We start from the raw sequence: 16,065 nt of genomic DNA, 5'->3' as shown, positions 1-16,065 counted from the left end.
AATTTTGAGTTTGTGTTAAATTAAATTTAAAGATAAATAATTAATTTTTTACTTACAAGTAACCCTACTTTTCCGTGACTCGCCGAATTTAATGAAACTTGATAGATTTGTATAGAGTAGTCAAAAATAATTGAAACTTATTTTTTTATGTTGGCAGTGGTGCAGGTTTAAGGGTGCAAACTCTCCCTTATGGTGATAAGGAGAGCATGAATACTTAATTTTTTGCATTTTAGCTTATTGTATATTAGAGTTACTTTATCTCAAACAAAAAAAATTAAATGGGAACTCTCGTCGGTTATTCCTAGATTCAGCAAAGAGATAAAGTAAGTAAGTAGTTCTAATACAATAAGCTAAAATGCAAAAAATTAAGTACTTATGTTTATCACTATAAGGAGTAGTTTGCACCCTTACACTTGCACCTTAACATTGCCAATATAAAAAAAAAATACGTATCTATTATTTTTGACTACTCTACAAATGTGCCAAGTTTCATTGAATTCGGCGTGTCACGGAAAGGTTACTTGTTAGTTGATAATGATCGGAGATGACAAAATAATCGTTTCGTGAAATCCCGTTAAAAGACAGGCTTTGCTAAGAAAATATTAATTGAATGTTTGTCAAGAATATTCATTGTGATGCCTATTGAAACATATTGTAACAAATGTACAAGAATTCTCTATCATTGTACGAGAGCATAACGTTAGAGCAAAGGATTATTTCGCTATAAAAGAAATTATAAACACTGTCAAGTCGTAAAGGAGGTCAACGAAGGACGCACGCGCGCGCACGTTGGTGTGTGACTATAATTTAATGAATGCATGATTTAATTAGTCGTAACGCGCGGCTACGCTTACGCTTTTGTCACGATATGTTTAACAATCTTGATAAAGATAATACTTTTATATATCGTTGCAGCATTTGCATAGTTTATTTTATAATTTATCAATGGAGACGATAACGAAGATAACAAATAATATTTAATAAATAATAGTAAATTTATGCGATAATAAAATAACGTCTATCCTAAAGTTGAATAGGAAAATGATAACGATGTACGTTCGAAGCAACGAGTTCGAGCATGAATATGATATCGAATTACTAACTGGCCAAGTGTTTATATCTCATATATATATATATATATATATATGAGCTTGCCTATATAAAACTCCAACTTGTGAGTAACTCATTAAAAGGAGTTGAAATTACCAACCCAAATTACATATATTCAAATTATTCGAAAAAAGATCGCGCGATAACCATTTTTTGTTAATCTGGAAACAGGCTTGTCATCAGACAGTCCGTCGTGTATAGTATACATATAAAATAGAGTTAACTTGCAGATGTATTCTTTAATCCTTTTTGATGAAAGTTTAAAGTTGATTTATTATTCTTTACAACGATTACGATATTTTATCTTAATTATTCTTAATTTTTACTTTTCCATTTCTAAATTGTTTATGTTTTGCATTTAAAAAGATATTTCTCGGGAAACTTATAATATGAAGGAAGATATTGTCAATAGCATTGGTAAACGAAAGGATATATTAGGAGCAATTCAATATTTACGCGATTTGTGCATCATCTCATGAGAAAGGCACGATATTTGGAAATATATTATGCCGTTCTCTAATTTATCAAGTCGTTTCGACGTAATTTGTGTGTTTCGGTATTACAAAACTTTGCTTAATCACGCGATATCGCGTTTAAAACTCAGACGGATTTCGCGCTCGTGGACTTGTAAAAGAGTAGGACTTTTTCCACATTCAACATTTGCACGTAATGTTAATCCGTTTTAACGTTTGACCTCGATGGTCTTTAAATCCTTCCAACATCGGCACGACGCGCGACGTTACGGTAAAAAAATCTGTAAATTCTAAAAATTAAATTGTTTTTGAATATATATAATAATCTTCGAATAAGTAAGATTGCACTTAACGTGCAATATGTCCCACGGCAATCTATTTATTAACATGAAAAGAATTGATAACGTGCATTTAATATCGGTTTGTCCAATTTTCTCCTCATTATTCTTCTTTCATCGTTGGTGGTTATCTTACGAGCGTAAACGCGTGAAAGAATTGTACGCATGCATTATCAGCATTACGACCAATTACCGACGTAATTGGCCGCAAATACCGTAATTGACGATCATTAATTTGAAGATCTGTCGAGATTTACTGACAATGTTGACAACAATAGCTGGAGAGTGAGAGAGATACGAGTCCCGTGTAATTTGCTGTACGATCGATTCGAATGCCGATAGACAGACGAAAAAGCGCGCGCACGCACACGTACGAAGATTGAAACGCACGTCGCGCGGGTAATACGCGAATCGAACATGTGCCGCCCCGCCGCCACCGCCACCGTCGCGCGCCGGGCCGCTCTGTGACTATCGATATGGGTCTGATTGCGCGAGATAGCCTGGCCCCGATATTCGACTATATGAACACGGTGGGTGTATGGGCGCGGAATGACTATCGCGCGTTCGTACTGTTCGTAGAAATGCAATGACACGCGCCGCCAGTCGATGGAATCGAATAAAACGCTCATGGTTATGCTATTGCTACGCGGCACAAAGAACTCGTTTAACACTTCGCCGAAAATAGAGGATGGATTCGGTTTACGGATCATGTTTTCAATCGCCTCGAACTCATTGCATCAGTATCGTTTTCTCAAGAAAGACTTGTTACTTCTAAGTTACTTCGAAATACGATTTCGTAAAAAGCGAGAAATAATTCTCGCTTTTAACATCAATTGAAATTATATTTGAGGTATTCTCTCTCTACTATTATTTTATCTTTATTACAGCTTTTGTATGTTAAAAATTCATAAAATGCAATTAAAAAAAATTAATGTCTAAATAAATCTTCAAATAGACAAATACTCAATTACGAAAATTTTAAAATAAGACCTGTGAGTAACAGAATGTTAATAGATAAGTAGGCAAGAAAGAGAATATTAACTTGTAGATTTTTGCCCAGCGTTAATGTCAAAAGTGATCGTTCGAAAAATGACAAATGAAAGGTCTTGATTTTATTCCCGGTCCAAGATCCCTTGCTTTGAGTGCTTACAGACCCAACCTTAAAACGAGCTATTCTATTGTATTTGCATACAAAAGCTACGACGTTGGGAAATCAAACATTAAAGACACTAATTTTTAATGTATCATCTCATATGTGGACTATACAATATGTTTAGGATTAAAATAGAGCTTCAATGAACTTGGATAAATGATTTAAAATTCGAACAATGTCGATAAGACTCAACTGCCAACGATTAACCAATCTTTGTTTCTCGACCTGCGTTATCTATAGCTGCTAAATGACTATGACCTAGAAAAAAATAGGTAGTCGTTAACCAGAGTTAGTTAATTCCGTAAAATTGAAAAAACAGGTCGATAATAAACTACTCGGCTTCCGCAGCACATTTTTACTCACTAAGTGCCAGACAGAATTACAGCTTCGAGATTAATAGCTTATCAAAAAGGAATTACATGTGTTTCATACTTAGCTAATTTTCGTTTTCTTTATTTGGCTTTGTATATTATTGACCCATTTTTCTCCTCGGCGCGCTGTCAGACCTTTACCTACTAAACTGAGTCTACTTGGTTACACAAGTTAATATAATACTAATGATATGTTTAATGTAAATTCCATAATCGCTTACTGACTAGAAAATCTATTAGTATTAGTATAATATTAGTAACTAATCAAAATACAACAAACATATCTCGGTTAAAAATTATATATAAACAAAATATATAAATTATATGTTCTTAAAAAAAAGTCTCATGTTTCGAAAAAAATATTTGACTTTGATTTCACAAAAATCTATGAGCATCTAAGCACTTTATCGTACACAACTCTCTTGTACCTAACTTACAATCCTTTCTCTATTACGATCTACAAGATATCATCGATGGGGAAACTGTAGAGCATCCCGTTTTGTATTACTGGATAGTACAAGGATCTCAGGAGCTTATCCTAAAATGTTCCCTGAAATTTCGTTTTGCTTTTCCCCTACGTCTCTCGGTGTTTTACGTCGTCGAAGAAAGACGGGCATGGCAACAAGGCAAACGACAAGCGACGCCGGCGTCTCCCGACCAGCTGGTGGAATGCGTGACGTCACAAGCCTACTATCTACCTACACTAATGTGTTACAAACACATCTCACCCTTTATCGTCGATGCACTCTCGCTCTTGTACACCGGTGCTTCTCTCTCTCTCTCTCTCTCTCTCTCTCTCTCTCTCTGTCTCTCTCTCCCCGTCCCTCCCTTCGTCTCTTCCGTCCCCTCTCCCCTCTTTCCTCACAATCGTCTCACACTGCGCGACTCGACGATTCTTGACTTTCGACACACACATGCGGCGTGCACACGCCTACACGAGAGTGTGTAGCACGAGACTTGAGCGAGCGATGGAGGCGCGATTACCTTTGTGCGAGCGATAGCCGAAACGCCACGCATTGGTGCCGCTGGAATTTCAGATATAATCATTAACGCTGTTCCTTGTACAGATGTTTCAGGCATGTAATCGTCGTTTTTTTTATGGTAGCACCAGCGAGCTGCCATAGCGAGTGTCACTACGATAATTCGCATGCCTGTGTATATTTGTAATATTGTGACAATGCCACAAATGCAGGAAGTGGTCGAGTAGCAGGACAAGCAAGTTATGAAAAATCAAGTCGAATAAGACTAAATGCACTGATATCATATATATTACATTATTAATTACTAACGCGTAGCATTTGCACGTATATATTTTGCATTTTCTTGTGCATTTAGATATAGGAAGACACAATGAAATTCGTTGATAAACATCGACATAATATTAAGAATTCAAAGCTTTTAAATGCTACAGCAGGAACTTTGGAACGATACCTTCAAATATTTTGGGAAACGTTTATCCTTTGAGACGAGTGAAGATCATGTATCTGTACATATTAAGTTGCTCGAGAGAAGCGCGGAAGAGATATACGTAAAGAGACATGGTCCGGTCTGGCGCACACCTCTTTAGCGCCGAGACACGACCGTGTCTCATGATATTAAACGTTACGAATACTTTTAAAATACAAGGCTACTCTTGATGTCGCACGCAAGTACGCATCATAGATACATGATACGTTTTCGCCTCGTACGCTCTGGCTTACGGAAATATTTACAACAATAGGTAAGCGATGAGCAAAGGCAACTCGCTCAACGATCGCGAGCAAGTATTGGCTCACAATCAGTTTCAATCCCATCGCTAAATGTGACAGCGTGCGTACAAGCACGCGAACGTCCTGGCGTGCGAAATCAAAGCCTAAGCCAAAGCCGAAGCTGAAGCTGAAGGTTGAAGCCTGAAGCTGCTGAAGTCGAAACCGAAGCGTCTCCAGGCCCCACTCCTCACCGAGTGAAGTTGAATGGTGGGAGTGACGGGATGATGGCGGGGATAGTCGAGTATCGACGACACGAGCCGATTCGTCCCCACCATCGTTGAATCTCCGTGCTCTAGTCACTAGTCGGCAGAGAAGACGTGCATCGGGGGAGGGATAACATCTGCTCTTAGCGTGATTGCCGTGTATCGATGTGGCTTTATGGCGCGCGGTGAGCTGCGGGCAACAAAGTAAACGTATGATCCTTAATGTGCCGTCGCGAAATTCGAGGCCGTTGCGACACTGCGTAGCACGCGCGCCAACGCATTTCGCGGAAGGTCACGAGAGAATTGTTCCGGATAATCAGAGTTTTCGATTGGTCAAAAGAATCGACAAACATGCGTTCTGATATTTCTATTGGGCTGTTACTATACAGTGTATACATCGTGGTCAGTTCTAGTAATTCTACGATCTGCAACATTGAAAGAATGATTATATCATATTGAGCCTTTCTAATGTATCACTACGAAAGAGAAATTTTACTGATTACAAATTACTAATAGTACATATAAGTACATATAAGACAAGAGTATTATATAAATGTATATGCGCAGAATAGATTGTGTAACTTTACAAAAAACTGAAATATGTCATAAGCGCGAAAAACATTTTATTTTATTAGTATCTTAGAGTAAGCTCTCTATTGAATCAATTTCTCTTTTAAAAGAAATACATTTTATTAATATGTACTAGATAATTGCGCGATGTATCACTCGTAATTAATCAATTAAGAGCTTAAAAGCACCAGCGATTCTCCATCCATCGCGCGCGCTCTCATCTCTCGCTCCGAAATAAATATGGATGATTTTGCATTTTTACTGCATATTCATGCATTTGAATGGTGTGCGGATCTATAGCACATCATTTTCAAACATTGAAACGTAATATCTCCGTCGATTTGATTCATAAGTGTGTTGACAATTATAATTGTTAACTGCACCTCATATTAGAGTAGTTTTTAGAAAATAATTAAGAATTCGACATGTTTGATCTTAAATCTACATAGCCATATATTTGATACGACTTATTTCTTTTTAAATGAGAAAGAAATATAAAAAAGAAAAAAAACCAGAAGGCGAAAGTTTGAATGTATGATGAAAGAAAGTAAATTGTATAACGTTTCAATCTAAATAATCTGGAACACAGAGTTGCAGTTACCCTTTACGTATTTACATGCTCGCCAGGATCTTTTATCTTTTATAAATCGATGATTTGGCTGAGTAACGACGCCGCGCACTTGGCAAATTATTTGCGCTATAACCGTTTCTGTCGTGTGAATTGCTTACAGATAATACGGTGCAAAGTACGATGCGTGAAATCAGTGATTCAGAGAAAGTGTTGCGAGCATAATGTCGACGGCGACGTCGCGGTCGCCGTCAACGTCGATGTTGACGTTGGCGACGATGACGATTCGACTGACGATCGACGTTCCACGCTTCACGCTCCATGCTGCTTTCACGCCTTCTCGATGTTACCGAACCTGCTCGCGACGACGCAATAGCACACGCACATTCCGCGCCACAGTGAATCCGAGTGGATTTCCGCTTTCGTTAAATTCTCTAACCTGTTGCGCGATCTTCGTTATTCTTAGGGAGAAGAAAGCTATTATTTACAAGAGGATAATTAAGCTCCACGAATCCATATTTTCATTTCCGAATGTTTCCAAGCAACTGATAAGCGATATCCTTATTGATATGCGCGCGTTTAAACTGCGATTTGAACTCGGTATCACATATCACATTAATAATGTTAACAAATATTTCTCTATTGCACTTTCTCCGTTGCGTATTTATTTTATATATTTTTATATTTTATACGAAGCTATTGTAAATAATTATGTCATATAATTTCTCTATATTTCTATTAAATTACACATTCACATAAATTTTTTTCTCTATATAAAATACTTAACAAAATTTACTTTTTCCCGTTATCGTGCGATAACACTTATTGTTAGCTTGTAGAAGTGCGTTATAAAATATTGCAACAAAAGACCATAATAGCGCGGTCTATGTATTATAAAATCAAATACTTGATCACTAACTATAGGTACTATATCGTAAAACTTTCGTAATTACTCTTATTGTCGAGTTAATTTCGATGTTTCGCAAAATTAAGGCAAATGGGTACTGCTGCTACACGACCCACCAGACCCATTTTCTGATTTTTGACCAGGATCCACTTATTCAGCTATTCGATTTTGGTTAGATTTCTTTATACTTTATTTCATACTGTAGCTTAACTTGACACGTCTGTGTCAAGTTTTATGACGATTGCTTTTGTACCACAAAATTTTCCCAATTTGGCATACTCCTTTGAGAGAACAGGGAAAAGTTGCATTCTCTTCTCGGAATAGGATATATCACGAGTGTGGCAGGGAAAATAAGCGGGAAAGAGAAATTCTTGTTAACTCAAAATATATTGTATGGATCGCGTGAAAAGAAATTCTATACAATCGATGTAAAATTCGCTCTATATAAAAATTCTTTTCTATTTTTTACTTATAGTTTTACTTATTTACTATTTATATATTTATCACGTGAAAAAAAGTGTTTGTAACTATTGGCATATATATATATATATATATATATATATATATATATATATATATTTGATATATTGTCATTTCGATACACATGCGGTTATTACGAAATCATTATACTTACATTTAATGTTTTTATTTCCGCAATTGCTTTTGCTTTAATATCGCGCGCATGTATGTACGTGACGACATGAAAGTGCAGTTTCGATGATTATTCACGAGACTTTGGAGTGTTATTTCTTTTGTCAAGTTATCTAAACTCGGCGATTCCGCAGCCTCGTTCCAAATATGATTTTTTTTCTAGCGCATCGATATCTTCGCTTATTGCAACTGCGAGAGAAAGTCGTCCGAATAGTCACGGCCTATTTAGTCGCACAACTCTACATAATCTCGACGAGGAACATGTGCACGCTCTCTAAATCGGTAGAATAACGGAATGTTCTTCGGTATCATTATTTTTTCGCAAAGAGGCGGGGCCACCAACTATAAACCACTACTTATACAAAATGTCGTTAAATAATTAATTAAATCATAAGGAAAAAATTGATATTATTGATACATACACTCCGCAATAATCGAGACAAATTTTTACAACTTTCAATTAAATGAAATGAATTTTGGATTGAATCTGCGAATATCAGGAAATCAAATGCATCCAAATCCAATCAATTCCTCTCCTCCCCCTTCTCTCTCCGAAGCATGTTGATGATTTAGTCAATTCTGATCAGATGATTATTTTAGCAAGAACTTGAGCAGGTTTGAAAATTCCGGAAAACGACATAAAACTTCTTATGTCGTAAGCAAACTCGTTTCCATGTAGGACGCAGTACCGTTCGTTTCGCGAGTTGCTACGATTTTCCGTTCCTTTCCCGGTTACTCTTTACGCTTCTTCGCCCTCCCCGCGAGTCGAAAGACACGCCATTCTATTCCGTAGAAGCTTCGTTACCCGCGTAAAATGACAATGAAATTCTTATCATGATGCAACCGATCGATTGCTCGCATTTCCGCAAAAGAAAAGCTTGGCACAACATTGGGGGAAATATCATAAGTAAATGTCACCTCGGATGCTGATCGTAACAATACGCTTTATGTTTATTTCCAGAAGAGTTAGTTCTTATTTATATGTTCGTCTTACAAACTTTACAAGATATTACAGCTGCGAAAGTGTTGCGACCATATGTGTATGTCGCATCATAGTACGCTGAAAAGATTTTGTTCTTTTATCGTTTGTGACTACAAATGAATATGTTCTTGGGTGTAATTAGAGTAAACTTTTTGGAAACCACAAAATTAAATGCAGCATCCATAATATGTGAAATAAATAGGACGTACAGGTGTAAAGACAGAGATATGACCGTGTATATCTTTTAATTAAGTCATTGATTTAATTTTTCAAATGAGTAAATTGTTACTCAAACGAATATAATATTTACTTAACAAGCCTCCATATTGTCTCGATGTATGCAATGTATTTACATTTAACATAATCATTCATGAAGAGCAAGTAATTTTTGTACTGCTTACAATTAAACACGATAAATTCTGTGCATAAAACATCTTTGAAATTTAATCACATTACTTAAATGATAAACTTTTCTCTTGTAAATTCTTAAAGAAAAAATATAAAAATATAAAAATTTTACACGATAATAAAATTAGCTGTCAATATAAAATGTTGGACTTGATAAAAAGAAAATTATGATATCGTTGACGTTTTGAAAGAAGGATACACATGATAAAAAAAAAGTATCGGTCTTTGCGCATCACGTAAATTTACTGCACATTTTCTCTATGTTTCTTTTCGAAATCAAAATCGGTGCAGTTATTTGAAAGAAATAATCGACACATGGATCTATATGACAATATGTAGATAAAGTTTTATGAATATTCGCGACATATGACTTTCAAGCCTATTGAGAACGCTCGCAGTCACTTTACGACACATTTGAAATCACTAATTAATGAACCCATAAGCCAGCCAATGTTTGAACGTATTCATTATATGATTTATACGGAATGTCTAGAAATTTAATTAAAGATTAAGAAGACATAGTAATTTTTCGACATTTTTAGAAGCATTTTTTAATTGTTTGTAGAGATAGATATTTAAAAAAAATTAATACTTTGCAGTAAAGTTATTCACGACTTTTAATGATACAAACAAATAGATAAAACGCCTTTACAATATTTGTTGTATTATGGGTACTCAATATTGATATTGAAAACGTTTGAAATTGTTCGAAATTGCTAATTTTTTAATGCATTTTAATTTTGAACATTTTTTCTGTAAATAAATTTCCGTACATCACGCATTATTTTCTAATTAATAATTAGACACTAGCTCAAATTTTATAGTATTTAATGTGGTAATAACAAAAGTTTGATAATAACACAATATTAATACAGCATCAGGCAGTGATAGAGAGAGAGGGTGGGAGGGGGGGGGGCGGAGAAGTTCTTTCGAAATGAGCGATGCGACACCAACGTCATGTCAACAGCACTCTCGCCGTCTCGCGGATCACTGTTCGCGAGATTTATTTATAAGCGCGCGGTCGAGCACGATTTCTTTTTACCCATTGCATTCCTTCCAAGGCCCCGACGGAGAACGGATCGAGCAACGGGCCGTCGTCATGGCCGTTCGTTCATTCCCGCGCGTAGTATCGCACGAAATCATTCTCTCTCTCTCTCTCTCTCTCTCCCCTCCCCCTCTCTCTCTCTCTCTCTTCCCCGCTCACTTTCTCGTTCAATATGGCACCGCCCGCCGCCCGCCGCCACTACCCTACCACCACTACCCTGCCAACACTACCGACGCTGGACGTCTCTCGTTTCGGCGGAATATCGATAGCGTACGTCGACCGAACGATGGGGTACGCTCGAATAACGCTCACGAATTATGAGCTACCGCCCTACACTACTACACCGTTACGTGATTATCCGAGTTATTCGAAGCATACGTAATATGGCTATTGACTTGCGCGTCCCCCGAACGCAAAAGTGCAGCGAACGCGGGACATTCCGTTCTCGCTGCATCGCGCTTTTCTTAAATTAGCTCGATTATTGTCGAGTTTTCTCAATGGAAAGTAGCGGAAGAATTATTAAACGTTTATACAAACATACATGTGCGCGCGATTTCTGTAATACTTGAGAAGCCAGATCTATATGTGACGTACGTCTAATTCACATTTATATGAAATATCGTAGATTAGATATTTTATAATATTTAGTCATGCAAAAATCATTTTCGGTAAATACAGATTCTATTAAGGTAACTTTAATCTACAATTTGAAGTCAAAGTTCGCTTAAAAAACTCAAGTTATAATTTATTTTAAAAAATGCAACAATTGCGAAGTATTTTCTTTGCAAAAAGATCTCGATCCTGGAAAATAATATTTGTACAAATAAATTTTTGGAAATATATACAAGTTTCAATCGCATTAAGATGCGATGAAAATATAGTATCGGTACAGTGATGCAACATGTTCCGCAGTGAGAAACATCGTTTACGGTTGTGCAGCGATCGAAGCTCGTATTGTGATTTTAGGAGGGTAGTTCACCCTATTGTTGCCGCTTTCAAACAGTTGTGACTAAATCGCCATTAATTTTTGACAAGTGGAGTATTATTTATATCACGAATATTGCTTAATAGAGATATTGCTTTAAAACAATTCGATTCCGCAATGCACAAATTATGAGAATAGGTATTAGATAAGTCAATGTCAATGTCACATTTCGTTTACTTGTTTTGTTAAACTTTAATGGTAATACCGTTATTTAACGTATGCCTAATATATATCTTTTCTATTGTTTCGTAATATTAATAAATACACGTGAGTAATAATACGAGAATGCGAGATATTTCTCAAATTCAGCTTTAGCGGTATCCTTGTCAGAAGATTACTATCTGTTTGTTCTCTTTCGATCGTCCCAATATTAAGATGGCTCGTGCACAAAAGAATCTAAATTTAGTCGAGTTCCGAGCTTCGTTTAATTGCCAAAGACTATTGATATAATATCAAGTGCGTGACATGACGCGCTTCTTGATGAAATGTAACGCGGGGAATCACATTTTTTTCACGATATCGTTCTTTGAGGAGTTAACAGTTTGACATCAGTTCGATATCATTATTATACATCGTGGGTCATTATAACTGTACGAATTATGTTTTATAACATTTGGATATTTATAACAATAAATTGTAAAAAATTACTTAGACAATTTGATTTTTTTTATTTTGTTGCTTTGTAGAAATATACCAATGTGATACAACTTTTTTACAATCAAAATCTATTTAACGTAATTTGATTAAAATTCCAAGACAAAGTTCTACCTATTATGTCTGTTAATTGAAGCAAAATTCTTTGGATATTCGTAAGCAAATGACAATATTTCGCCGCTCTCGATTCTAAATTTTTACTTTTTTTCCATATGTCATTATCTTTTACCAATAAATTGCTAAATTGTGGAGATTTAATTTTTAACATTAAATACAACATTCATCTATCGCATTAAGATGATACGTTTTGGATTAAAATGAGATTAACAAGGACACTGATGACGAAGAGGAATGCACGCGAGGTCGGCAGGACAACGACAATGTGGTAGCGTGTGTAAATAAATGACTAAATCACGGGGCGAAGGGAAAGTTGGGAGGGCGATGATCGCGAAGGGAAAGGGTGAGGAGGAATCCCGGAGGAAGGGGGAGTCAGCGCCTGCAAGGCGGACTTGACGCATCAGGTTAGGTAACGCGTATCCATGACGGTTTTTCCCCCGCGGAGAAAGTTAGTCTAGGTACACTTCGACCGTAAAATCGCTTCTCAGCGTACAGCGTCTCCCCATCTTCTCTTCTCTACGTCCTTCTCCCTCCATCTCCCCTTTCTCTCTCTTTCTCTCTTCCTCCCCCTCCCTCCCCCTCTCTCTCTCTCTCTCTCTCTCTCTCTCTCTCTCTCTGTCACTCTATCACTCTATCACTCTTTCTCATCAGACTGATATCTAATCCAAAATTTTTCCTACTTGCGTGTCGTTACTCTACCACATGATAGATTATAAAATCTTGATTAATCTGAGCATTTTCACAAATCGTTTCGGGTGACATCTTTTTCGCAGCTCAAGACGCAAGAATTTATAATAAGCCTACACATTTCGTTACATTATTCTCTTAAAAATCTTGATTATAAATTAATTTATAAATTTACGCGCACATACGCACGCATGCACGCACGCACGCACACGCACACACCCGTACCGTATATATGCTACAAAATTTGCTCACTTTTTCCTAGATTCACTATTCAGTGAAATTATTTACCATTTTGATTCGCCGGTTGAGATTATTTTAACGATTTTGTATTAAAATTAAACGAATTTTTCTCTACTTTTTCTCGCTATCGCACCATGTTTTACAAAGATGAATCAAATCCCAGCTAAAAATAATTAATCGAATCGATGTCAGTCAACGTCGATGCTCTTTAGTCTAACGTCGATTCAACTAATTATTTGTGGCTGCCTTGATGATGAATTTCACGCAATATTCGAATTTTTGCAACGTAAGTATATAATGTTTGACTTTCGAACAAATCTTTTTGTTTATCAAATTGGCTACAATGCCGAATCGAAACCATACAAATGATATACAAATCAATGATCGAAACGCGAAACACTTGGTCTTGGTGAGACCTTTCGTTTCTCCGAGGATCGAAACGCGGGAGATACTTATATTTGACTCTAGAAAATCTTGCATTTGGAAAATTCCGCGTAAATATAAAATCTTTATATTTTGCTTTGGTGTAAAATTTTATTCGGGGTTTAAGAGTTTCTGTATTTTATGATACTTATTTCTCACTTACTCGCAGTCAACGGACAGTATAAAGAATGTAAATTTCGCGCGTATAAAAGTTGTTTACGTATAGTTAAATCGCTCTAAGAAGCGGAGCGATTTTACTGATGTTTTACTTTCGAAAAACGATTGTAATCGTTTTCACTGTCCTTGTCGTATCGTGATTTTCTTAAAGGGTGAATCGAAAAGTCCCCGACACAAACGATCAGTTTAGCAACAAGTGCGGCGGCCACAGAATTAGACACTTTGGACGCGACGGCCAGCTTGGCGCGCAGAGAGGTACTCAACGCGACATCTTCCAGTAGCATGGCGAATTTTCGCTTTCGATGATCATTTCCGGGTACGGAATGACTCAAATGCGGTTATTCCTAGAAACAGTTATTCCCGATCGCGCGCGCGCGCGTGTGTGTGTGTGTGTGTGTGAGACTATGACACAGAGCGGAAAACTTGATGTAAATTATGAAAATTTTAAATTAAATGTTACAAATTAACAATACAATCTATTCTAATAGATGTGTCTTGATAAATATATTTCGTTTCGTCACGCTGACAAAATGAAAATCAATTTTCGAGCCTTGTCGCGGCATTCTAATCGGCTTTCTTAAGGTGCATGGCGTGTGCGCAATCTATTAAGCGAAAGACTTTCTACAAGAAAATAAATGACCGTGGCTATCGGCTGATCTCAGTGGAGAGAGAGAGAACGGCGGATTAACAATTTTCACGCGAAAGTGTGTAGGGTCGATCGGAGATTGGGAATTAGTGAGGATCGAGCAACTGATCGCTGTTCCGACTGTTGCGCACGTTACGTGTTCTCGTCGAAAACCGGAAATGATCTTACGATCGCTAGGAAGTACATGCAGAGTGACGGTTTCAAGCACTTGTCTAAAACATTCTTTAAAAATTCTTTGAAAATTTATCGGAAACCAGATTATTAATACAATTCGATATTAAGATACTTTCATGTCTTTGTTATTCGATATCAATATTTTATTCTGAATCCTAACGTCAATACATGCATCAGGTTTTGATCGTTTAATTAAGGGGTTAGTGGCAGTCAGCAGGCTAAAAAGAAACACTTTTTTGCGATTTTTTCAATGATTTATTGATACTTTTAATTTAAAAAATGTTAATGCATTATAAAGTAAGTTTTATGGAATGTTTAGAAAAATTTTCATGTAAAAATATTCATTTTTTTGGGCATAACAGCCGACGACGTTTTAAAGAAGGTGGCTTGCGGTGAACAAGGTTTCTCGGGACTGGATCATCTGTAAGCAAAAATACGGATGGATTTAGAAAATATATTAGTTTCGCGAGTCCCTGATCGAAGGATTTTGGAAAAAATTAATTAGAAAGAAAATAGCGGACATTGGAAGTGAAAAGTCAATTTTTACCTTAAAAAATGCGTTTATTTTGAGAATAAAAAAAGTATATAAGAAAATAAATCCTTCGACCCGTGAAACTAATATATTTTCTAAATTCATCCGTATTTTTACTTACAGATGATCCATTCCCGAGAAATCTTGCTCACTGCAAGCCACCTTCTTTAAAACGCTATCGGCTGTTATGCCCAAAAAAATGAATATTTTTACATGAAAATTTTTCTAAACATTCCTTAAAACTTACTTTATAATGTATTAAAATTCTTTAAATTGAAAGTATCAATAAATCTCTGAAAATAAATTGCAAAAAAGTGCTTCTTTTTAGTCTGCTGACTGCCACTAACCCATTAACTCTTTTACACGTAAATGGAATAATCTTTTCTCAAAATAATTCAGACGCCCAGAAGTCAGGAAAGTCTTAAAATTTCAAGAAATTGAACGAAGAAAATTTCCATCGTAATAATAATCGACAATGTCGACCGCTAGCGCGATTTCACCGAGTCGCGCATTGACTCGCGAAACAATTCGGTGCATTGTCATCATCATTATTGACGACGACGATGACGACGAAGACGATTATAAAACGCTGTGATAACGGTACGCATATTTTCTCCCCTTCCGACACGAAGCGATGGAAAGACGGAAGCATTGCCGTGTAACTGGGTCAGCCGCAGACGACGATGACGATAGACGATAGGGGAAAAGAAAAAGAGACCTCTCGTCCATCATTGGCGTAGTGCGCGAGCGCGTTACACGTAAGTGCGTAAACGCGTATTTACGTACCGCTAACCTGCCTTCTACAGCCGCTTGCGTGTTTTACCGTCTCCATGTACCGTTAGGGACGTTTGAGTTAATCTTTCTTTCTCTCCCTCTCCTCTGCTCCACTCCTTTCTCCCCCCC

General features: G+C 36.7%; 1 protein-coding gene across 4 annotated transcripts in view; it reads left to right on the top strand.

The window, feature by feature from the left end:
• The window catches only part of LOC105452799, a 119,140-nt gene that overhangs the window by 98,246 nt on the left and 4,829 nt on the right, over window positions 1–16,065 (top strand). The window contains exon 1 of one of the 4 annotated variants that reach the window (XM_011694256.1): window positions 15,827–15,920. The exons of the other annotated variants lie outside the window; for them this stretch is intronic. The gene's annotated coding sequence lies outside the window, so the exon portion shown is untranslated. Of the gene's footprint in view, window positions 1–15,826; window positions 15,921–16,065 lie in introns of those variants that run through there. 4 annotated transcript variants of the gene reach the window in all.

The sequence above is a fragment of the Wasmannia auropunctata genome, unplaced genomic scaffold (assembly GCF_000956235.1).
Source record: "Wasmannia auropunctata unplaced genomic scaffold, wasmannia.A_1.0 LD336106.1, whole genome shotgun sequence".
Taxonomy (NCBI): Eukaryota; Metazoa; Arthropoda; class Insecta; order Hymenoptera; family Formicidae; genus Wasmannia; species Wasmannia auropunctata.
The sequence above is the reverse complement of the archived record's forward strand: the minus strand, read 5'-3'. Positions and strand labels throughout refer to the sequence as shown.